General features: G+C 34.6%; 1 protein-coding gene across 1 annotated transcript in view; it reads right to left on the bottom strand.

Moving 5' to 3' along the window:
* LOC125854228 (premnaspirodiene oxygenase-like) overlaps positions 1-26938 on the bottom strand; it is a 307705-nt gene that overhangs the window by 157395 nt on the left and 123372 nt on the right. The window lies entirely within an intron of this gene.

The following is a 26938-nucleotide window of genomic DNA, read 5'->3' as shown; positions in this document are numbered from 1 at the left end:
AGTCTTCCTTGAACCACCACATAGAATTTGAACTTCTTATTCTCATTTTTCTTAGTAAAATAATGTCTTAGTGAATTTAGTATTGAAATGAAATAATTGTTGTCTCTTGGTATTTTATTGTAAGCTATCCACTAATTGTTTATCAAACATCGTTGAGGTTTATCTATCTTTGTCTCTGGTTTTACTCGGAAACTTAAGTTAGATGGAGGGTAGAATATTAGATTTTGTTTTCCAAAATAGAGTCTTTCCATGCTTGGGGTCTTAAGTCTAGCTTCTTCCACTTTTGTCTGAGGCTGAAACAAAGTGTTTCTCAGCAGAGTCTGTAGATATAAGTCTTTGTCTTTTTGAGTAGCGCTGCTTGAGCTAGATGCCCTTGCTTTGTCTTTTCCTGTACTCATGCTGAAACAAAATAGTTAGTTTTTATAAGCCTGCTAAGTTGATCTTCTAAAGAATTATCTTTTCCTTTTATATGTTTTAAAGTAATATTATATATTGAAGTGGCGTCTAGAAAATTTAACTATCGTCTTTTACTACTACTTTTCCCATTTATTTTTTTGTGAAACTTTACAATGGCTTCGCAATCAGTTCGTACTAAGATTTCTTTTTTATTGATAATATATAATTTAAAACTGTTTAGGACGTAAATTACCACTAGTATTTCCGCGTCTATACTGCTCATGTTTCCTTTTTCTTTGTATTTCCTGCTTTGGTAAGCACAAATTTTCTTATCCTTTCTGTCTTCATACCTATTTTTCTTTGTTTTTAGTACTACTCCCCATCCTTCTAAACTTTCTTCTGTTTCTACTATTGGATAGTCTGTTTCTAATGGGAGAGATAAGTCTGGTATGTTTTTAACCATTTGTTTTAATTTTTGTACTAATTTGATGTCTTCAGTATTGAAAGTCTTTTGTTCACGCGCTCCTGTTTTTTAGTATAAAGGTCCTGTGACCTTTCCTAGGTCTTTTATGAAATTTCTTGCATAATTTAAAATTCCCAGAAATTTCTGTAATTCTTTAGTGTTGTCTAATTTGTCCGGCATATCGAAAACCTTTTTGGCTATATGAGGTTGTAATTTTATTTTTTCCTTTTCCAATCTCCACTCCTAAGAATTTTATGAGGCTTTTGCAAAACTCCATTTTTTTCTTACTAATGATTATTCCATTGTCTACAAATAGTTTAAATACTATTTGTAAATGTCCTAAGTGTTCTTTAATAGTATTACTGAATACTAAAATATCATCTACGTATACTAGAATACAATTTTTATATTCTCTAAAAATATTATTCATTTTTCTCTGGAAAATTGGAGGGGCTGTTTTTAATCCAAATGGCATTACTAACCATTTGAAATGTCCTTCTGGACAGGTAAAAGCTGTCCATTCTATGCTATCTTCATGTATTTTAACTTGCCAATATCCAGATTTACAATCAAACTTGCTAAAGAAATTTCTTTCTTGTATTCGATTTATTAGTTCTGTTTTGTCTGGTAGCTTATAGCCATCCATTCTGCTATTGTCATTAAGTCTCTTATAATTTATTACCATTCTAGCTTTTCCTCTTAATATTTCGCTATGATTTCTTACCATGAATGCTACTGACCTATGTCTTGAAGTTGATCTTCTTATTACTCCTACTTTTAGTAACTCTTTTATCTGATCTTCAAATTCTTCCAGGTCTTCATTCGTTGATTCTATAGAGGTAGTTTTGACTGTATATTCAGGGTTAATAATGTCTAATCTGCAAGTTATAGGGTTGGCTTCCCAGTGGTTTAGGGATCTTTCTCCAATTATTTCTAACTTATCTAAAATGCAAACTACTTCTTCTAAATCTTTCTAATTTTTTATAACTCCTATATGCTACAAACCTCTCTGGAAATTATAAAGTTCTGCATTTATTTCTATCAAATTATAACTTTTTTCTATATGTGTATCTGACACGCTAAGCTCTAATAATTCGATTTCTTCAATACTTTCTTTCTCATTTATAATATGTATCTTAGCACAAGAACATTTTTCTCCTTATTAAATTTGATTGTGTTAGACTTATTGGTGTCTCTAAGATATCTAGATTTTGTTGGAACGGATTCCGTTGTTATTGCCGTCTGGGTAGTGTTTTTAGAGAAGATTACTCCATCTCTGGTAAGGAGACAACTTTCATTGTTATGTAGTAGGAAGGCTAATCCTAAAACAAAGTCTACACTAATATTTAAATCTCTTACCCAAATCTTTTCCAACTTATACGTGGGTTTATAAAAATCTGCACTAGTGTTTAAAAAATTTATCTGTGCATTACTGATGTAATGCCTATTTATATTGGAAGATCCATCCATTTTCATGGCGCTTTGTGGTTCTGAAAAATCTTTTATTACTTCCGGAGGCAAGATGCATCGATTTATTATACTTTTTGTGCATCCTGAGTCTACTAGAGCAAAAGTTTCTATCTCATATTCCTGAATCCTAATTCTGGTTAAGATTTTTATGGTATTAATTTTCTTGTCTTCATTACAAATTAATCCTTCAAATGACTTATAGTCTTGTTTTTCATTAAAAAGTTCTATTTCTAATTCTAGCGTTTTAATTTGGCTGGTTTCTTCTACTTCTTTCCCTTTTCTTTGTTCTAAGCTTTTCTCTTTTTCTAGTCTACTCATTCTTTCTTCTAAACTATCAATTCTTTCTTCTAATGATTTTAATGTTTTTTCTTTTGTGTTTACTGGCTCGTCTATGATCTTAATATTAAATATTTTGTCAATGCATCTGACGCAATCTTCTATATAAAAATTCATGCATTTGGCTCTTCTGTCTTTTCTTGGGTACCCTGTGCAATTAAAGCATCGTTGACTATCCAATCCTTTTTCTTTGCAAAATTTATGATCACATTGTGTATTAACAAAGGTAAAATCTTTTATATTTAAATCTATATTTTCTAATCCTATTTCATTTATTAAAGTTTCTTCTTCTGAATATGATGAATCTTGTCCTCTTCCTTCTACGGCATCTATGCTTATTACTAAGTATCTACTTTCATTAGCTGACATGTATTCATCTACATTTATCAGGGTTTATTGGAAGTTTTCTATAAGTTGAGCATTTCACATTCTACTGTTATTTCTACATGGACAAGTATTAGCTAGATGTTCCTCGCTTCCGCATGTAAAGCAAGATAGTCTATTTTTGTAAATTTTGTTACTATTATGTTTTCTTACGTGTCTATCTTTATTTAGATAAGGCTTCCTCGTCATTGATTTTCTTAGATAGTACTTTTTCCTAGGTTTGTACTCTTGATTATCTTGATATGTCTTTTTGTATTTTCTTTTTGGTGTACTTTGATCATAACTTTGTGTTGTATATATATTCTTACAAAAATCAGTCTCTTTTTTTTTTAATTGTTTTTGTATTTGTATACTCGTACACCTTTCTTGTAATATTTCCATAACGTGTTGTATTTTATGTCTTATTGACCAGTTCGCATTTGGATTTTGCATTACTCCTTCTCTCTTATTCCATCTTTCTTCTATTTCTCTTCCTAGGCTCCAGAGAGTTTATTAAAAAGCTCTTTTTCTTTAACTTTGGTCAAATGCATAACCACTTATGGCACAATAGTAGAAATAGTCTTTTAAGAAATTCTTTATGTAGCTCCAATTAGTTATACTAAGCTGTTCTAATTTTATTAGCGAATTCTTTTGCAATACTACCAATCAACTATTTGAGTTTCTCCTGTTATTAGGCTATGTATTTTATTAGTAAAATTATATGGGTTTGATCCCATGTTTACTAATTCTTGGAATTCTTGAGGGTACGTTACTTTGTATGCTTCCCAGATTCCTTTAATTGATTCGCCTAAAAAGGTCTCCATGTACCTATACATGGTCTCCGCATCTGTTTCACTATAATGGTGTATATAGTTTGCTACTACTATTCCTTTCCATACGTCTATTACTGAGTTCCATAATTGAGGGTCGTGAGCTGGTATGTTTAGTATTTTTCCTCTATCTCCTCCGCCTTGGAGTTTGATAAATTGGCATTCTTATTCCTATGGGTCTAACCATTTCTGGTTCTGTGGCTGGGTCTTGTCAAAAGACATGGTGTCGTGGTAAGTTACCTATAGTATATTCTACTGGTGGTACTGGGTTGTCTTTTGGAAGGGACTTGAACTTGTTGAAGCGGTTTCCCTAAATTCTTTTAAATTACGTGTTGTCTCGTCATCACTTTCTTCTTGTATATCTTCTTCCTGTCTATACCCGTAATTGTCCGTTCTAAATTTGCATTCTTTAAAGAGTTGTTCTGCTATAGAGAATTGTATTCCTCCTAACTTACAGCCTTTACATTTAAAGAGTGTTGTTTTATCTAATTGGTGTAATTCTTTCGCCCTCTCTATTGATATATCTACTTCATAGTCGTCTTCTTTTGTGATTTGAATATTCATTCCTTCCATATTGATGGTTGTTTCATTATCATCTAAATCTTCATCTATTTCTTTTTGGTCGGTATATTTATAGTCTGTATATCGGATTGCAGTCTATCCTTTATTATTAGTATATCTAAGGTGATCATATGGTCTTAAAATTTCTTTTTTACAAAAATTTTCTAAATTCCATTCTCTACCCGCATATTCTTCTGAGTCTATTTTCAAAGGTTTCATTAATTTTATCCCTTTATTTCCCATTAATCCTACTGCATCGTCTATTTTAATTTTAAACTTCGAACTACTGCTAGTGGCTAATTTTTCTATGAAGCCAACGCATACTAATAGATTATTTCCGCAATTCATTTCTTCGTAGCCTTTAGTTTGTATTCCTATTTTTGTGTATTTACCAAATTCGTTTGAATTTATCATGAAGTCTGGACTGCAATAAAATATGCCTCCATTATTGGTCATATCTACTTCTGTTAGGCCTATTATGGATCTTTTTGATTTGGACTATCTATCATCGTATAAAGTAATTAGTACTTTAGTACCTAGATTTTTTCTAGTTAGTCCTTTAAGTCCGATTACTACCAATCCCATATGCATGAGATTCATTCGTCTTTTTTGTATTTCTTTCATAGATTTTTTACTAATTAAACTTATATTTTCACTATCGTTTTCTGATACGCACAACTGTTCTTCTCTATAATGTCTGTATAAGTGTGATGTTGAAGAAATAGTCCTGTATTATATAATTCTTGTGGATTTAATAGTCTTAATCTATTTTGTTGAAAAGTTTCTATATCTTTGTCTACATCTATTATTTTATCTAGTTGATGACTGCTATTGGGTCTGGATGAATTCATTACTCTAGCTAACATATTGTTTCATAATCGATCTTGAGAGAAACTGGCCATTTGTCTTTCTTGGGAACCTCAATTCCTGTTTGAAAAAATGTCCATGCTTTGTCCCTTTTTGGTATCTTTGGTCTATCTTTTTGGGGGGTTATTTCTGTCTTCTTTAGTTGTTCAGTTAGAGCCTGTATATCGCTATCTTGTTTGTTTTTTTCTTTAGGGATTTTAGTTTCTTTTAGTTTCTAATAAAATATCTAATTTTTTATTTATTTCTGAGATTTTATTTTCTAGCTTCTTATTTAATTCTAATAGTGCAAGAATTATTAAATTGTTTTGTTTTACGCCTATTAGGTCAGTTTTTCCTGGTGGTGTATATTCAAATAAACCTTTAGGGTTGACTTGAAATTGGGCTTCTCTTTTTAGAACTTCCTGGTAGAAGGGTCATTCATGAAAGAGTTAAGTCTTTTAGTTTATTTAATTCTTTCCTAATTTCTTTAATTTCTATGTGGATTTGTTCTATTGTAGTGTTGTTTGTTATGTTATTATTTTTTGCTGAGAGTAATTGTAATTTTGTATTTATATCCAACTGTTGTGCTTTTAGAAAATCGAAGTTACGTTCTATTTTTTCTAATGATTTATTATGTTGAAATTGCATGTTTTCTAAAGTTTCTATTGACTTTAGTATTTTATCGTCTTTCAACTGAATGTGTTCTGCTAAATTTATTATTAAATATGTAATGGTATTTAAGTGATGGTGATCACTATGTAAGATGTGGTCTCCTTCTGTAAATGATCCAAATTTTAATCTTCGATACTTCTTTTCTGAGATAACTTCTAAGTCTAAATATTCTAATTTCTTTATACTTCCTATTGTATTATTTTTATGCTAAATACAAGGTTTTACTTTTCTTATTGTATTGTTCTAGTCTAACTTGTTGGATATAATGGTTAATTCTAGCTCCTATTGTGGGTAGTTGTAAATTTATTTGTTTAATTTCTTGATTTATTGACTTTATATCCTGTGTTGATAGTAAGTCTAAATAGAGTTCTCGCTGTTCTAGATATATTTGTCTTTGTTCTACTAAAAAATCGTATATATTTGAATAATTTTCTTTTATGCATAAAAGATACCAATAGTATTCCTGATCTATTATTATCTGTCTTTTGTAAGGTCGAGACGTTCTTTTATATATTCTTGCTGGCATATATTTAAAGAAATCTGGGAAGCATACAAAGTAACTTACCCTCAAGAATTCCAAAAATTAGTAAACATGGGACCAAACCCATATAATTTTACTAATAAATACACAGCCTAATAACAGGAGAAGACCCAAATAGCTGATTGGTAGTATTGCAAAAGAATTGCTAATAAAATTAGAACAACTTAGTATAACTATTTGGAGCTACATAAAGAATTTCTTAAAAGACTATTTCTACTATTGCGCCATACGTGGTAATGCATTTGACCAAAGTTTAGGAAAAAAACTTTTTAATAAACTCCCTGGAGCCTTAGGAAGAGAAATAGAAGAAAGATGGAATAAGAGAGAAGGAGTAATGCAAAATCCAAATGCGAACTAGTCAATAGGACATAAAATACAACATGTTATGGAAATATTACAAGAAAAGTGTACGAATATACAAATACAAAAACAATTAAAATAAAACGAGACTGGTTTTTGTAAGAATATATATACACACAAAGTTATGATCAAAGTACACCAAAAAAAATAATACAAAAATACATTTTATTCTTTCTTGTAGGACTTGGATATGTTGGGTCATTTTTCTTTTTCTGTTTCAAGTCTTTCAATGACTTGGTTTTGTCTTCTAAAACCTTCTGTCATTGAAGAACAATGATCACAAAAAATTATCTTATCTGTGTCTTTGCAGATGTTGTATTGTATGAAAGGACTTGTGGTTTATCTTAAAGCTGGGCAGATGAAATATTTTGGCCCCCAAAGTTCTCCTTGCATAGTCTAAAGCTTCGTTTAAATCAGCGAACCCTTTGAAGATGGGAGTATGGAATTCTTTTATCGAGCTTATTACCTCAGTCCACGTCTGAAAGATGCCTACTAGTCTTCCTTGAACCAACACATAGAATTTGAACTTCTTATTCTCATTTTTCTTAGTAAAATAATGGCTTAGTGAATTTAGTACTGTAATGAAATAACTGTTGTCTCTTGGTATTTTATTGTAAGCTATCCATAGATTGTCTATCAAACATCGTTGAGGTTTATCTATCTTTGTCTCTAGTTTTACTCAAAAACTTAAGTTAGATGGAGGGTAGAATATTAGATTTTGTTTTCCAAAATAGAGTGTTTCCATGCTTGGGGTCTTAAGTCTAGCTTCTTCCACTTTTGTTTGAGGCAGAAATAAAGTGTTTCTCAGCAGAGTCTGTAGATATAAGTCTTTGTCTTTTTGAGTAGCGCTGCTTGAGCTAGATGCCCTTGCTTTGTCTTTTCCTGTACTCATGCTAAAATAAAATAGTTAGTTTTTATAAGACTGCTAAGTTGTTCTGCTAAAGATATATATATATATATATATATATATATATATATATGTATTTGATACTTAAATTTGTGAAACTTTTGCATCGAATATTCAATTAGTATCAATTGCTGAGATTTGTACCCAAAGGTATAAGAGACAACATGTAAAATTTACTAAATATAGTGAAATTATATGGAATTGTATCATGTTTAGCAATATAGTATCATGTGTTGTGATACTTGATAAATTTTCTTATCATGATACATAATTATTGTGTGTAATGTATATAAATTTCTTTTTGATAGATCATATTACTTAATATAGTATCAAGTGCTGTGATTTGTACCAAATGTTGTACGAGTCAGCATGTAAAATTAACTGGCATGTATCAAGTGTAAAATATTGTATCAAGATTTGTGATACAAACAAGTTTGTTATTTTGTAGGAAATTTTGTATCATGTACATAATAATTGTTTTAAAAATTTCTAATGATGTGTACCAAAATTTCTAATGATGTGTATCAAAATCATCATATACATTAATGATATAGTTTTCAGACACAAAATTTCATTAATGTAATTATTATCATACTTATCAGATACAAAATTTTCTGAAGTACTATCTGTACTGAACAGAAAATTAAAAGCGAAGAATAAATAATTTTAAACCTCAGAACTCTTCCAAATTTAAAACTATTATGTTAAAAGGGTAATAAATACTCCAAAATACTAATTAATTTATCTTAAAAAACAAATAAGCATCAACAACTGTTAACATATAAATAAATAAATGATGGGCAAATATTGCATATATTCTGCAATTGTTCACAAAGATTTGGTGGATGGATAAATTTTACATGTGTTATTCAATTGTTCATAAGTTGTGTGAACTAGCTAAACTTGATTCTTTATTATACCTATCTTGTTATATTATTTACATGATTTGCCGGAATCTCGAATTTTGCTGCCTCCCATTGGAATTGTCCCCTCAACATTCAATTTTAGATGCTCTTGTCCTAGGTACTCCTCTAGTCTCAATTAGTTATCTGATCTAGTTTGATTAAGTTTAAAGTTTACAAAATATGACAAGACTTTGCAATAGTAGGACCAAGTCTTGATCCTAGGTACTCCTCTTGTCTCAATTAGTCATTTGATCTAGTTTGATAAATTTTTAGTTTACGAAATATGACAAGACTTTGCAATGTTTCAACACTATTCTTAAAAATAATACACCTTTGTGAACTTTTTACCCGATAAGTGGGATCCAACATGAGTAAATATTGATAGTGTCATTAAATATTCGAAAAAGAACAAATATACCCCCAACTATCACAAATGATATGTCAATATCCAATAGTTTTTGAAATTTTAACGTTTGTCCTTACAAGTTACAACCATTAAAGTTGATTGTGAAGTTTAATGTATTTCGGAAAAGGTCAAGGGCACCTAATTTGATAACCATATTGGATATGAAGCTAAAAGATCAATCAAAATCTAGCTAACATAATGGAGAATGAAACAATTAGAAAAATATAAATATTAAAGGCATATAAATATTTCTGAAAAAGGATATAGCTAAATGTTTATTTATTTTATATGGATCATTGTTTACCATTCACAAATATGAAAAATACAGATACATGCAAAAAAAAAAAAAAAAACAAGACAAAACAAACAAACAAACAAACTTACTCTATTATACAATAGACACTATTGCATTATTTATTATTCATCACCTTAAATAAAATTCAAAGATCTTTAATTATGTCTGTGTTTTATTTAGAGAGACCAAATGGAGTAGCAATTAAATAAAGATCATTCTTTCTCCTGGCTGTTAATCCTTCGGTTTCAATCGTGTCCAAATCATTTGGATTAACTCCATTAGGACCCTTCCAATCAAAGTGATAAAGTAATTGGGATAATGGGTGTGCACAATTAACTAAACCAAATAACATTCCGGGACACATTCTTCTTCCTGCACCAAACGGAATAAATTCAAAGTGATTTCTCAAATCTCTTAGGAATAAAGCTTTCTGAATTATGCCAATATTTGGGATCTCTACCAATCGACCATGCATTAACCAGAACTTTGGTTTTCACAGGTATTGTGTATCCATTGATCTTTGTCTCTTCTCTACATTCCCTTGGGATTAATAGAGGACCCGGAGGGTGTTGCCTTAATGTTTCTTTGATAACGAATTGCAAGTAGTTCAACTCTTCCAAATCAGTATCATTAAATGTTTTTTCTCATTCAATCGTTCTCTCACTTCGAGTTGTGCTTTCTCCATGACATGTGGATTTTTAATTAGTTCTAAAAATGCCCAAATTAATGTAGTAGAAGTTGTTTCAGTTCCTGCTAGAAACATGTCCTACATATAAAGTTAAAGTATAAACATCGAAGTTTATATTCATAACACCAAATAAAATTACTTTAAAGATCCACTAGACTTACATTTCTTACCTTTTGCTCGATTATCTCGATGATCATTAACGATTTTCTCCAAGATTTCATCAACCTTTGAGTGTGCCTTTGACAATTTGGATTTCATTCCACTGGTATTATGAAGCCACTTTTGGGAAGGGAACAAATCAGTTAAGTCGAATCCTCCAATTAATGAATAAATATCGTTTACCAACATTATAAACTTATTTCGATCATGTATGATATTTTCAGATACTGACCTACAAGTTACAATATTTGTAAACCAAAAAAAATTGTTGGATAAGTTTATCAATGAAATGAGATTCCATATGAACTAAAGTCTATGTCCGTGCAATCATAAAATATGATACTTGTGGAGATAATTTGTGGCCTATCTACAAAACGGAGGCCTTGAGTTTTCATAATTTCTTTTGCCATTTCCGATGAAGATATAACAATTGTTGAAATATCCCCAAGACGTAAGTGCATGATCGGGCCATATTTTTTCGATAGATTTCTAAGTGAATGATGTGGTAGATCGCTCATTAATTGATGCAAGTTTCCCATAAAAGGTAGTCTCCATGGTCCAGGAGGCAATTTTTTGTTTGGAGATTTTGACTTTTTCCATTTTTGAGATACAAGGAAGAAAGAGGAGAGGAAGAGAACAAGTGAGATAAAGATGAAGTAGGGAAAAAGTTGATATTCCATTTTGGAAGCTAAGAAAAAAGGAAGCATGCACACTTATTATATCTTATAGAGGTACAAGCATTATGTTTAGGTTTGTGGTATATATAATACTAGTGAGGAAATAGTCCGTGCAAAGCACGTGCCCAATATTAACTCATAAATTATTTGTTTGAAATAATATTAAATAAATAATTTAATTTTTTTTTTTAAAAATCAACTTTATATTTGTGGTAACAGATTATCTAATTATGTGTGAAATGAATACGTGATAAATAATTTGAAATGTTGTTAATTAAATAATTTTAAATTTTTAATCCAAAAAAGATATATATATTTGTGTTGTAATTTCATTCTTCTTTTTTGAATATTTGACGTGATGGATCCCTTTTAGGATCTCCATAATTGAAATATTTTTCTTCATCGTTTGCCACTTTCTTTTACCTAAAATAATTATAAAATTTACTTAAATTTCAACAACACTCAAAGTAAGAAGAGTCTGTTTGGCTTGGCTGGAAAAAAATAGCTTTTAAAAAGTAATTTTTAAAGTCAAACTTAAATGACTTTTAAGTAAAAAAAGAATAAAAGTAGGGAGATTTCTATTTTTTGTTTTTAACCTTTTCAAATTATTTTAAATTCTTTTTTACTTTGTTAAACACTCTAAAAATGACTTAAAAGTAGGTTTGACCAATTTTTAAGCCAATCCAAATACGCACTAAAGCTATACATAAAAAAACTGAATTTAACACGAAAATCAGTAGCCTAAATAGGTCCTATAATTTCAAAAAATTAATTACTACCTTTTTTTCTCTTCATAAATAATTAAATTATAGTGAAGCAAAAAAAAACTTTTTATCCCAAAAATATGTTGAAGCTGCTCAACTTTAGCAGGGGACCCACATTGAAAAGGGATAAACTAAAGAGGAGATGCTTTTTTGTCTATTATGGGATTTTCCTGCGAATTAGTAAGAAAGTCTGTAGGAATTTTTTTTTCATAGTAATCCCCAGGAAAATCTCCATATAATTCACGTTTTTCTTGTAGTATAACACATAGTACAATACAATTAAATCATAAAGCTCTCAAGTGGGAAGCCTTAAATGACCAAAGTACCCCTTAATTTATTCTTTCCTAAGAAACACACATGTCAATGGTGTGCTGACTGCTTGATGTATAACCGTCACTTATATAATAAGTGAATTACGGAAATATTTGGAAATTAAAACTAGTACTCTCTCTGTTCTAATTTATGTATTCATATTGATAAATTTAAAGCACCAAAACTGCTCAAAGTGACACTTAAAGTGAACTTACTATCAAAGATAATGAATCATTTTTGCCATATTCTCTAATCATGTTTCACTTAACACAAAATTTAGGAAAAAAGAAATTTTAAAATTCATGGTATAAGATAAGTCGAAAATATTTTTGTAATTTTATTATTTCATTATGTAATGAGAAAACACACCTACTACAAATTCCCAAAGAATCCAGTGGACATATATCAAGGTCCTCTATATATCAATGACAACTTTTGATGCAAGCCTGCAAAGGACCATTAGTTTAGGTGACTAATAGAGAGAGGTAGACCATTATAGGGAGGAAAACATTTTTTTAAAAGATATTTTTAATTTTTTTTTATTTTCCATCAAATTTTTGAGAAATATTTTCTCTGGAAATTTCTTTTCTTAAAATAAGGAAAGAAATGTCTTCCTTAGAAATAGATTTTACTTTCTACAATAAAAAGAATAATGAATAAACCTAAGAAAAAAAGGTTATTATTGTTGTTGTGAATTAAACAACGTGAGGAAAGAAATGCAGTGAAGGACAATATATCGATGTGTCTCAATTAGATTTAATTGTTTGGTGTCACGACCCAGACCGTCGTGATTGACACTCACACTAACCCTCCGGTGGGAGAACCACTATTACAACCCCAAACCAAGCAACTAAACCAAAAACTAAAGCATTTAAGTTACGGAAACAAATTAAATACTAAGGAAAGAAATAATGAATTCCCATAAACTCCAATAAAAGTCTAACAACGAACTAAACAATGTGGAAGAAATAACCTAGAACCTGAAAGTCAATGTACCAAAACATCTAAAGTTCAACAAGTCTAAACAAGAAGGGATGCAACCCCAAACTAATGTATTAATAACTAATATAAATGTCTAAGTCCGGCACTGTGGACATAGACGAAAAGAGAACTCATGGCAGCCCAGAAGAAATGGCTCACCCTTGAATTCGAACGACGATCACTGATCTTCTAAGCGAGGTCTGTCAGTAGTCGCTTGAAGATGCCACGTACTTAACAAAAATAGGAGCAAGTGCAGTATCAGTACACAACCACAATGTACTGGTAGGATCACGCGGCTATCCCACTAACTGTAACATAAGAAGTCAATACAACATTATAAACATGCAAATTACCGAACATATACAATACCGATTATCATATGCTCAACAATATACACAATTATGACAAGTCATTGGTTCTCTCATGGAACCCAAACCCAAATAGTTAGAATACCATAACGTGGTACCCAATCCAATGTTATGCCGAAACATGGCAAGCAATCCCATAATTATGCCAGAACGCGGAAACTGATTCCAATTAGTTATGTCGAAACGTGGCAACCGATCCATTCAACACACCACAATCACAATCACAAGTACCTTCTCAAGTTCATACAAATAAGTCATGATTTATGATATTCATCATTCATCTATCTCATTTACAACAAGTGTGATCAACAATGCCACATTAGCATACATGCAAGTATCATAATGAAGCAAGAACAAACATACATCACACAATCATAGAATCACAACCATCACCTACCTCGAAACAAGCTTGAAACCCTAAGAAACTTGATCTTTCCCTTTCCGGATTCGTTCCGCTTGTTCTTGGTCTACAAACAATAATAATAACACGAAAATCAATAAACAATCACCAATTACCCGGATTACTAACAATTCTAACAACCCTAGATCATACCCATGATCCCAAGTATCCAAAAAAAGCCTTTTTCCACCATGGTTTCCAATTCAAAACCCTCCCCCATCGATAATTACCCATTCTATTACGTTCTACTGATCGAAAAATGGATTCGGGGAGTGAAAAGCTTACCTTTAGCCTCAAGAATGGTGGAAAATTATCAAGAACTTGTATGGGGTCGTCTCTTAGCTCTCAAAGTCGAAAAGTGTAGAATAAAGTCATTTTGGGGTTTATTTACGACCTTAAATCGCGTCGAACCCGCCACAGCGGCCCCGCCCTAGCTGCAGAAATCCCTTCCCAGCGGCTTGCACGGAACCAGTGAGCTATTTTAATAATTCCAAGACCACTATTTCACAACACACCCTTACCCAACGACGCTCAGAAAATTATGCTCACGCTAAGATCGATTTCGGGAGTTCTACTCACCCGAATACAATTCCGTAAAGTCGTACGGATTCCTTAACAACTTATCTAACTACTCATGTAATCAAATTCATAAATAAGTCACCCAATTGCTACCATATTTCCCTACACCTTAATGACTCCGATTTCTTTCAAATCTGAACTAGGTTGAGAAATGCCAAGTTACTACGAAAAAGTTTTTTGACCCAAAAAGTTTTCCCGTTGACTTTTCTATAACGACGGAATCCCATCGTTACAATAGATTCCAATTTACCCATTACTCGTTCCCGAGTGATAAACTTAGGAAAAATAGGCTAAGGAAGGAATGGAGTAGTACCTGAATCAACGAACAATTGAGGATACTTGTCTCGCATGTCCCTCTCGGTTTCCTAAGTAGCTTCCTCAACTGGATGATGCTTCCATTGAACTTTTACGGACTTAATCTCCTTGGTCCTCAACTTGCGCACATCACGATCAAGAATTGCAATTGGTTCCTCCTCATATTAGAGGTCTTTGTCTAACACAATTGAGTCCCATTTAATTATGTAATCCCCGTCACTACGGCATCTCTTCAACATGGACACATGAAATACCGGATGAACACTCGATAGACTAGGAGGTAAAGCCAATCTATACGCTACTGGTCCCACAAATTCGATAACCTCAAATGGACCAATGTATCTTGGACTTAGCTTACCCTTCTTGCCGAATATCATCACCCTTTTCGTGGGTATTACCTTAAAAAGGACATTCTCACCGGTTTGAAACGCCACATCTTTGATCCGCATACTTCTTTTGTCTACTCTGTGGTGCTAAAAGCCTAGCTTGAATACTCCTCACCTTATCTTGAGCATCATTCACTAAATCAACCCCCAAATGTTTCACATCCCCAGCCTCAAACCATCCTATGAGTGATCTACATCCCCTCCCATAGAGTGCCTCAAATGGTGTCATATCTATGTTGGAGTGATAACTATTATTATAGGAGAACTCACACAAAGGTAAGAACTTATCCCAATGTCCTCCAAAATCAATCACACATGCCCTCAACATGTCCTCTAGCACTTGGATAGTCCTCTCTGACTGCCCGTCGGTCTGTGGATGGAAAATTGTACTAAAAGTGAGTTGTGTGCTCAATTCATCATACAATTTCCTCCAAAACTTGGAGGTGAATTGTGTACCACGTTCTAAGATGATAGAGAGGGGCACCCTATGCAACCTCACTAATCTCTTTCACATAAACTTTAGCCAATTGTTCAGCATTATAATCTATTCTTATCGGAATAAAATGGGTTGACTTGGTCAATCTATCAATCACTACCCAAATAGAATCAACCTTCCCCAAAGTCTTGGGAAGACCAACCACAAAATCCATGGCTATCATTTCCCACTTCCATTCTGGAATTGACATTCTTTGAAGCAAACCTGCAGGCCTTTGATGTTCATACTTCACTTGTTGACAATTTTTACACTTAGCCACAAACTCCGCTATATCCTTCTTCATGCCCGGCCACCAATAAATTCGCTTCAAATCTCGATACATCTTGGTCACACCCAGATGGATAGAATATCGCGAACCATGAGACTCCGCCAACAATTTCTGAATCAAGTCATCTACTCTAGGAACGCATATTCTTCCTTTAAAATAGACCACACCTTCCGCATCAAGAGTGGTCTCTTGTTCCTTACTAATCGCAGTCTTCTTTCTAAGCTCCTCCAAATTCTCATCATCAAACTGTTTCGCCTTGATCTCCTTAATGAATGTGGCCCTCACTTTAATGCTAGCTAGCACCCCACCTCTTTCTGAGATGCCCAATTGCATGACCTTAGACTCTAAGGTCTGAATTTCCTTAGCCAAAGTTGCTTGGATACACTCAAGCATGGTAAACTACCCATACTCACTATTTTTCGACTCAAAACGTCTGCCACCACATTAGCCTTGCCCGGATGGTATTGAATGGTGACATCATAATCTTTAAGTAACTTCATCCACCTTCGCGGTCTCAAATTAAAATCCTTTTAAGTGAATAAATGCTACAAACTACAATGATCAGTAAACACTTCACACTTGACACCAGACAGATAATGTCGCTAGATCTTAAGAGCAAACACTACCGCTGCCAACTCCAAATTGTGTGTTGGGTAATTCCTCTCATGCACCTTCAATTGACGCGATACATAAGCTATAACATTCTTATCCTGCATCAACACATCACCCAAACCAGAATATGAAGCATCACAATAAATAATAAAATCTTTACCTTCTACCGGTAATGCTAGAATAGGTGCGGTGGTCAAAAGAGCCTTGAGCTTTTGGAAGCTTTCCTCACATTTTTCAGTCCGTTCAAATGGTATCTCTTTTTTGGTCAAATTAGTCAAGTGAGTGGCAATAGAAGCAAAGTTCTCCACAAATCGACGATAATAGCCAGCGAGCTCCACAAAACTCCTAACTTTAGTTACAGAACATGGTCGAACCCAATTCTTTACCGCCTCAATCTTTTGATGATCTACCATTACCCCTTCTTTCGAAACTACATCCCCAAGAATGCAATTGAAGTCAACCAAAATTCACACTTAGAAAATTTAGCATACAACCTTTGTTTTCTAAGAACACCCAAAACAATACGAAGATGGTTGACATGCTCTTCCTCACTTTTCGAATAAACCAAAATATCATTAATAAAGACTATGATGAAAGAATCAAGAAATGACTTGAACACTCCATTCATTAAACTCATGAAAGCTGTAGGCACATTGGTCAAACCAAAAGACATAACCAAAATCTCATAGTGGCCATAACGAGTCCTAAATGCCGTCTTGCGCACATCCTCACACCTAATTTTCAACTAATGGTAGCCAGACCTTAGATCAATCTTAGAGAAAACTAATGCACCTTGCAATTGGTCAAAAAGATCATCTATTTGAGGCAAAGAATACTTGTTTCAAATAGTGACCCTATTCAATTGTCGGTAATCTATACACATTCTCATACTATCATCCTTTTTCTTAACAAACAAAATTGGAGCACCCCATGAGGAAGCACTAGGACGAATAAATCCCTTATCAAGAAGTTCTTGGATTTGAGCCTTAAGCTTTCTAAATTCTGTCGGAGCCATGCCATATGGAGGGATAGAAATGGGACGAGTACCAGGTTCTAAATCAATGCAGAAGTCTATATCCCTATCCAGAGGCATACCAGGCAAGTTATTAGGAAACACTTCTCTAAATTTTGACACCACAAGAATAAACCCAATGGATGGAGCCTCAATATCAACATCCCTAATATGAGCCAAATAAGCCAAACAACCCCAACTCTACCATCATTCGGATATGATCTTAGCCTGCTCTTGTACGCCCCTTCCCACTCTAATTTTTCCCTTTCCAGAATTTCTAGAGTTAGAGACATAGTATTACAATTAAGCATAACATATTAGGGAGACAACCAAGTCATGCCTAAGATTATATCAAAATCAGTCATATCCAAAATTACCAAATCAGCCCAAGTCTGAAAACCTATAAACAAAATAGGAAAAGCATAATAAACATGGGTAACTATGACCGACTCTCCAACTGGGGTAGAAACATTGATAGGTGCATCAAGTATATCTCAAATCATATCAAACCTTGAGCCAAATCACACGGATACATAAGAATAAGTAGAACCCGAATTAAATAGCACATTAGCCATCCGATCATACACAAGAATAGTATATGTGATCACTGTGTCAGTTGCCTCTGCCTCATTCTTGCCAGGAAAGGCGTAACACTGAGCCCTATCATCTTGACGAGTCACTACTATGCCTGGTTGCACATTACCCCTGCCTCTATTACCATTTATTCTACCTCCAAGGCCTTACTAATTACTTCCTTGCCCACCTTGTGGATGCCCTCGACCATTATTACCATTTCCCATGGGTACCACTGCTCTAGACTGCTGCTGCGCGAAATCTAACACACGTGGGTGTGGACAATCTCTCCTCATATGCCCAGGTTCACCACAGTTGTAACATGTATGATTAAAGGATGGTATGCTGCCCACTGAATATGTGACTACCTCGCTATCCTGAATCGAATTATAAGGTGGAGTTCCTGAGTACCTGTAGAGAGGAGCATAATGGACTGAATTGGCTTGGCTGCAAGCGTTGGCCTCCTTGAACCTCTGGAATAAGAACCTTGAAAGTTGCCTGAATTCTTCGCCCTTTTAACCAATGCCTTAGCCTGACCATCTCGCCTCACCCCTTTACTTTCTTAACATAGTCTGTTACCTCATTAAAGCTCCTCCCTACAGAAGTCATATGAACAGATAATACCTGCAACTGAGAATTTAGTCCCCTAATAAATAACCAGATCCTCTCCTCTTCAGTAGTCACCAATTGAGTAGAATATCTAGACAAAACATGGAACTTGGCCTCATAAGCAGCCACAGTCATACCACCTTGCTCCAAAGCCATGAACTCATCCTTCTTGCGATCCTCAAAGTCGTAAGCACATGTTTCTTCAAAGATAGAGCATGAAATTGGGTCCAAGTAAGTGGAGGTAAAGTAGAAGATCTGCATTCCATATAAGCTCTCCACCACTGCTTAGCCTCACCTTGAAGTTGAAAGGACACAAACTCAACCAATGTTGATGGACAATTCCCAACTTATGAAGCCTCTCATAGCAGTCTAAGATAAACTCATAAGCATCCTTATTCTCAGAACCAAGAAACACATGAGGCTTTAGTTTAAAAAATTTAGTCTATATCTCATGCTTATTACCAGTCAAAACAGAACTCAACAAAGGATGGAAGAAAGCATCATTACCTCCGGTCCCACCCACGTTGAGCGCATTGCTAGCAATATGAGGATTAGTAGGAGCTTGAGTTGCTTGAGCAGAAGGAAGCACTCCAGGACTAACCAACTCTTCCAAGAATGACATGATCTGTCGAGCTAACACTAGGTCTATAAGGGGAAAATCAGTAGTCTCAGCTTGCACCTCTTCCTCTTGTTGCACATCGTTATCATTCTCAATATCAACATTCTCCTCTTCAATTTCATCATGATGCGTAGGAGGGTTCTCATTCACATGAGCATTTTCAACAGGAGCTCCATTCCTAGCAGGTGCTACTCTTCCTCGTTCTCTACCCCTAGCTCTTTCTCTACCCCTGCCTCGACTGCGACCTCTCGTTGCAGATTTCTCAGCTGGAGCATTGACGGGAGCTACGGCACTGGCGTCGCTGTATCTAATATTAACCATCTACGGACAGAAGAGTGAAGGAGTTAGATACCAATTTAAATCGACAGATACCAATTGGAATCAAGTTATAGCACGAAAGGAGACAAAAAAATAGAGATTTCCTAAAGTCTTATAGCCTCTAGAAGAAAAGTAAAGACATCCCCATACCGTTCTGCGAGACTCTACTAGACTCGTTTTGGTACATTGAGATCAATGCACCTAGGCTCTGATACCAACTTTGTCACGACCCAGACCATCGTGATTGACATCACACTAACCCTCCGGTGGGAGAACCACTACTACAACCCCAAGCCAAGCAACTAAACCAAAAACTAAAGCATTTAAGTTACAGAAGCAAATTAACTACTAAGGAAAGAAATAAGGAGTTCCCATAAACTCCAACAAAAGTCTAACAACAAACTAAACAATGCGGAAGAAATAACCTAGAACCTGAAAGGCAATGTACCAAAACATCTAAAGTTCAACAAGTCTAAACAAGAAGGGATGCAACCCCAAACTAATGTACTAATAACTAATATAATTGTCTAAGTCCGGAAGTGTGGACATAAACGAAAGGAGAACTCATGGCAGCCCGGAAGAATTGGCTCACCCTTGAATTCGAATGACGATCACCGATCTTCTAAGCGAGGTTTGTTAGTAGCTGCTTAAAGATTCCCCGTACTCAATAAAAATAAGAGCAAATGCAATATCAGTACACAATCATAATGTACAGGTAGGATCACACGACTATCTCACTAAGTGTAACATAAGCAAGTCAATACAACATTATAAACATGCAAAATATTGAATATATACAATATCGATTATCACATGCTCAACAATATACACAATTATGACAAGTCATTGGTTCTTTCATGGAACCCAAACCCAAACAGTTAGCATACCAAAACGTGGTACCCGATCCAATGTTACGCCGAAACGTGGCAACCGATCCCATAATTATGCCGAAACGTGGCAATCGATCCCAATTAGTTATTTCGGAACGTGGCAACCGATCTATTCAGCACACCACAATCACAATCACAAGTACCTTCTCAAGTTCATACAAATAAGTCATGATTCATGGCATTCATCATTCATCTATCTCATTTACAACAAGTGTGATCAACAATGCCACATTCGCAGACATGGAAGTATCATAATGAAGCAAGAACAAACATACATCACACAATCATAGAATCACAACCATCACCTACCTCGAAACAAGCTTGAAACCCTAAGAAACTTGATCCTTTCCTTTCTGGATTCGTTCCGCTTGTTCTTGGTCTACAAACAATCATAATAACACGGAAATCAATAAACAATCACCAATTACCCGAATTACTAACAATTCTAACAACCCTAGATCATACCCATGATCCCAAATATCTAAAATAAGGCATTTTCCACCATGGTTTCCAATTCAAAACCCTCCCCCATCGATAATTACCTATTTTATTACGTTCTACTTATCGAAAAAATGGATTCGGGGAGTGAAAAACTTACCTTTAGCCGCAAGTCTATGCACATCTTTTGCTAACACTCTCTTTTCTTTCTCAACATGGGCGGTAGTGTCGATAGACAACCTGCTTAAGGCATCAACAACAACATTAGCCTTACCTGGGTGGTAAAGAATACTCATATTATAATCCTTGAGTAATTCTAACCACCTTATCTGTCTGAGATTAAGCTCTTTTTGAGTGAACACATATTGAAGACTCTTGTGATCAGTGAATACATCAACATGAACACCATACAAATAATGACGCCATATCTTCAAAGTAAATACTTTGACATCTAACTTTAAGTCACGGGTTGGGTAGTTCTTCTCATGAACTTTCAACTGTCTAGATGCATAAGCTATAACTTTGCCATTCTGCATTATAACACAACCCAAACCAACTTTAGATGCATCACAATACACCACAAAACCTTGCGTACTTTCTGGTAAGGTCAACACTGGGGCAGTAGTCAACCTTTTTTTCAATTCCTGAAAGCTTTTCTCACAAGCTTCAGACCATTGAAACTTAACAGTCTTCTGAGTCAACTTGGTCAAATGAGACGAAATAGACGAGAACCCCTCTACAAACCTTCTATAATTGCTAGCCAAACCCAAGAAACTCCTAATATCAGTTGGAGATGTAGGTCTAGCCAATTCTGCACTACTTTAATTCCCTCTCCAGACACAATGTGGCCTAGGAATGCCACAAATTCAAGCCAAAACTCACACTTAGAGAACTTGGCATACAACTCTCTATCTTTCAAAGTCTGGAGAACTATTCTGAGATGACTAGCATGATCTTGTTTATTCCTTGAATAGATTAGTATGTCATCAATGAAGAAGATAACAAACATATCTAAATAAGGTTTGAAAACTCTATTCATAAAGTCCATGAACGCTACAGGTGCATTAGTTAAACCGCACGACATGACCAGAAACTCATAATGACCATAATGGATCCTGAATGTTGTCTTGGGAATATCACACTCCCTTACTTTCAACTGATAGTAGCCAGATCTGAGGTCTATCTTCGAAAAATAAGAGGCATCCTGAAGTTGATCGAAAAGATCATCAATTCTCGAAAGAGGATACTTGTTCTTGATGGCAACCTTGTTCAATTGGTGGTAATCGATACACACCTTAAGGGAACCATCTTTCTTTCTCACAAATAAGACCGGAGCGTCCCAATGTGATACACTTGGTCGAATAAACCCTTTCTCTAAAAGATCTTTCAATTGCTCTTTAAGCTCTTTCAACTCTGCTGGTGCCATTCTATATAGCGAAATAGAGATAGGACGAGTATCTCGAAGAACATCTATACCGAAGTCTATCTCTCTCTCAGGAGGGACTCCGAGTAGGTCATACTTCTGAAAATTCTTTTACTATAGGAACTGACTGAATATGAGGTATCTTAACACTAGAGTCATTAACTCGAACTAAGTGATAGACACACCGCTTGAAAACTAACTTCCTTGCCTTAAGGTACGAAATGAAACGACTCTTAGGCACTGCTGAACTACTACTCCCCTCTATGACTGGCTCATTTGGAATCTAAAACTTGACAACTCGAGTTCTACAATCAATGGAGGCATAGCAGGCATGAAACCAATTCATACCTAGAATGACATCGAAATCTACTATGTCTAGCTCAATTAAATCAGCCATGGTGTCTTTCTGATTGATGGAAATGACATAATCATGATAAACTAGCTCAACTAGAATAGACTCCCAACAGGTGTAGAAACACAAAAGGTTTCACAAAGTTTCTCAGGAAGAAAATCAAACTTATTTGCAACATAAAGGGTTACAAAAGATATGTTTACATCCCTACTCTATTCAAATAGGGTGAAACGTCGCGGTGACTCGAAAAATAAACAATTGATTCAATTTTAAAAGAATTTTAAGAAAATAAGAATTTTAAAGGAGTCGCCACCTAATTTTAGGAAAAACTAGGAAACCAATTAAATGATCTACGAAACCAAGAAATTCTAGGTAAGGGTCCAAGTTATTTCGAAGGAAAGGTGTTAGGCATCCTTCGAAATCCACAACTGTGGTCCCGACTGAATTCATTTTTTCAAATTAAGCAGGAGAGAAAAACAAATATACAAGTATAATCAACATGCAATATACACAAATAACAAAATAAAATAATAATGTAAGAACCGGCCTAAGATTTGCCTAACGTCAATATATACAAAATAATGCATAAAGAATATAATTCGAATAACTTCATTGGGAAGCAACTCCGGATACCTGTAAAGACACTTAGTAAAAGTGTTAGTAATAAATAAATATGACTAAAAATCAATAAATCAAATAGTAACTTTAAAATAAAAACCCGTCTAATTAACATTAGAGGGCTTGGAAATCGACGGTTATTTCTTCATTGGCCAATTTTAACATATAAAGAATATAAACATAAACTAAATTTTCGTCTTTCAAAATGGGGAGGCCTCAAAAACCGACGGAGAGATTTTTCATTGGCCAACTTTATATTAATCAATTACTAAAGGGAAGAAACAATCAAAATAAGGCAACAGTTAAAATACCAACTAACAAGAAATGATTTTTAAAGTCCAGTAATAACAAATGTATTTGCTTAAGTAAATTAATATTAATTATAGAATAACCAGTTAAATTAATAACAGAATTCTAACACTACGTAAATGATTCTACCAACAATGGAACATATCTTCTATTATTAAATAAAATGAAAAAAGAAACCTATCAAATTTAAACCAACTGTCAAAATAATCCAAACATAACATTAATGACAAAACAACCAAAATAACAATTCAGGTTTGCTGGAAACAATCTAAAAAAAATAAAATAATAGTAATAAAGTGCAAGATATCAATCTAACAAATCAAGAGTAACACCCACTAAATTCCAAAATTTTCCAACGATGATTACCAAAAGAAAAGAAATAACAAATCATTAATGGAACAATGTGAATAATAACAATGAAAATAACTTCACTTTTTTATTCCTAAAAAACAAAATAAGATAATTAAATTGATATGAAAACTAGTCAAGAATAACTAAATTAGAAGCACCAAATGAACAAAATTATCGAAGCAAAGAACCATCACCATTGTTATAACTAAACGAAGCATAATCTATGAAACCCATCTCAAGATAATAATGATATATTACAGAGACATATTCAAGGACTAAAACTTATAAAAATAACAACAATATGAGAAGCAATATCAGTTCAACAAGCAGTAAAAGCAAACATTCATCAAAATTAATGATAATAAAAGTTTAAAAATGTACCAAAAGGCAAAACGAGAAGTCACAGTGATTTGTTAGTTGTCGAGTTCTGCCCGAGTTGTTTTGCGGTGGCCGATTGTTGTTCGTTGTTCGTCGGTTCATCGAGCTTTGAGCTCTGCCGGAATCACTGGATTTGGGGTCGTTGTCTTCGGTGGAGAAGATGAGAGCAACAATGGTGGCATTTGGGTCTGTTTTTCTAGAGGTTGCGGAGGTGGTTTCCGGCGTGGGGTTTTGGAATGGGGTTTCACCGGAGTTCGGTGGCTGTTTGCTAGAAAACAAGATGGGGTTTTGGGTGGTCTGTTGCTGGTCGTTTTCTTGGTTGAAGGGTGGTGGCGTTTGGTTGAGCTACTGAAAAATGGTAGTGGGTGGTTGGAATTAGTTTGTTGTTCGTTTGTTGCTCCGGTGGAGATCTCGTTTTGCCGGAAAACGAAAAGGGAAAAAGGGGTTATTTGGCATTGATACTTCACTGGTCAGTGAGAATGGGAGAAAAATCATTGGTGTCACGCCCCGAGCTACCCCCGAGACGCGGACACGGGACCTAGGACCACAAGTGATCCCAAGCTAACCATGCTGGCATGATCATAAGAATACTAAATATAATCTGAATAATAGAAACTGTGCGGAAGCTATGATCATAAATAAAATGAAAAGATGGGGAATACCCATATACTATAACTGACATAAATGATAACTGATGAGTTTAATACAAGGAAGATATTAACTCAATACTAAGCTGAATCTAACTATGTCTGAAATAAGCTTCTAAACTAACTAGAAGTGCTAGGACATGCCCCAGCTAAGTCTAGAAAATCTAAAAATAAAAGACTGAAAAGTGAAAGATGACACGACTATTGTCCTCGAAGAGTGAGGACTCACCACTGATGCTGTTGAACTGGAGATCGGGAACCAATCTAAGCGTGATCTGAATGCTGAGAACCTGAACCTATATCACGAGAAGATGTAGCGCACGTATGCATCAGTACTTGAAAGGTACTGAGCATGCAAGATAGAGTAAAGCTGAAATAACATATAACTGAACAAAACAATAAAGCAATGAAATAATCTGAATATTATATAGATACTGAATACTGAGCTAATTGATGCAATGACCAAATTTATAATATGCTGAGACTGAATACTGACTGTACTGAAATATGGTCAATGCAATAGAGTCTGAATGAACTGTGGGAGCTACTAATAACCGACATAAAACCACATGAGATAAATGTGGAGTCCGATGTATACGCCCCATCGAGAGGACCCAATATACCCTGCCAGAGGTATAAAGGCATGCTGGCGTGATCACTAAATTGATGTTGCCCACAGAGGGGACTTACACCTACGTGGCTCGTAGTTCTGGGACTATATGGGTACGCTGAACCCTAGTCCAACTCGGTATTATGCTACTCCCAATGAATTAAGTAGTTAACTGGTTATGATTGAATTTCTGTAAATACTGGATAGCTCGAACTGAACATGCAAACTGAGAATACAACAATTAATCTGATAATGATGCATTCATAAACTGAGGCATGTATAACTGAATAACTGAGATATCTGACCTAGCATGTGTAATTCAAGAACTAAAGAAATACATAGCTAGGGTTCTGAAATTCATGCGAGAAATGATGTAATAACATGATAATCTGATTTGGAACATGTTAATAACTAATTCATGATGATCTGCTATAATTCTAGAAACTCTAGGTCTATTCATAATAAGGGAATCAAGAATTTAACTGAATTCTAGGGACCCAATGGGTGAAAGGAACCCACTAGTGAAATCCATATACCTGGTGATGAATTCCACGGAGAAATCCTTTGATTTCTGGGCTGGAATTGAAGAAAATTTGCTGCGTTCTTGAACTAGGGTTCTTGACTTCTTTTCTACTCTTACGCTTTAATTTTTCTAAGTTTGATTAATGATTTGACTTAGGTAAATCCTAGTTATGTTTCTAGGCTAAAACTGACTAAAACCTCATGATTTAGGGTCTAAACAACGTATCTTAGGGGTTAAACGAAATAGGAAAAGACCAAACGACCCCTAACTTAACTGCTATTGGAGTGATTGACGGGCTGTCATTCAATATACGGTCCGTCGATTGGGGTTGTCAGTCAAGTTTGCCCGACAAAGCTTTACTAAAACGAGCATAACTTTTCAGTTGGAGATCGGAATTTAGCAAACTTGGCGGCGTTGGAAAGAGAATTCAATTATCTATCATATCATAGGTTATGGGACACATAATTCATTTTGTACTAAAATTTATGACCATCTGAAGTTGACTCAATCACAATTTTTATCTAACTGACTGTTGACCCTCACTTACGGTCAGACCTACGGACTGTGCATCGAATGACGGTCCACGCTAGTCAACCGTCAATTGGGACTGAAGCTGGGCTTTAGGGGCATCGATCCACGAACACGAACCACGATCTGTGACCTGACCTACGGATCGTAGTCCGGCTGTGGGTAAACACTTAGCAGAATTTCTGGCTGATTTTTGGGGGAGTTTACTGACACGAACCATAGACCTGCAAGATGGACCGTGGGTCCTCCTACGGTCCATGGATGGTGCCCGTGAGTGCCACCTGCAATGCCAGAAATCTACAATCTGGTCTATTTTCGGATATGGGGTGTTACAATTGGGGTTTTGGTTATAAAAAAAATTTGGAATGGAGATGGCTTGTTTGG

This window comes from Solanum stenotomum, chromosome 2, assembly GCF_019186545.1.
Source record: "Solanum stenotomum isolate F172 chromosome 2, ASM1918654v1, whole genome shotgun sequence".
NCBI lineage: Eukaryota > Viridiplantae > Streptophyta > Magnoliopsida > Solanales > Solanaceae > Solanum > Solanum stenotomum.
Note: the sequence above shows the minus strand (reverse complement) of the source record. Positions and strands in the feature narration are given on the sequence as shown.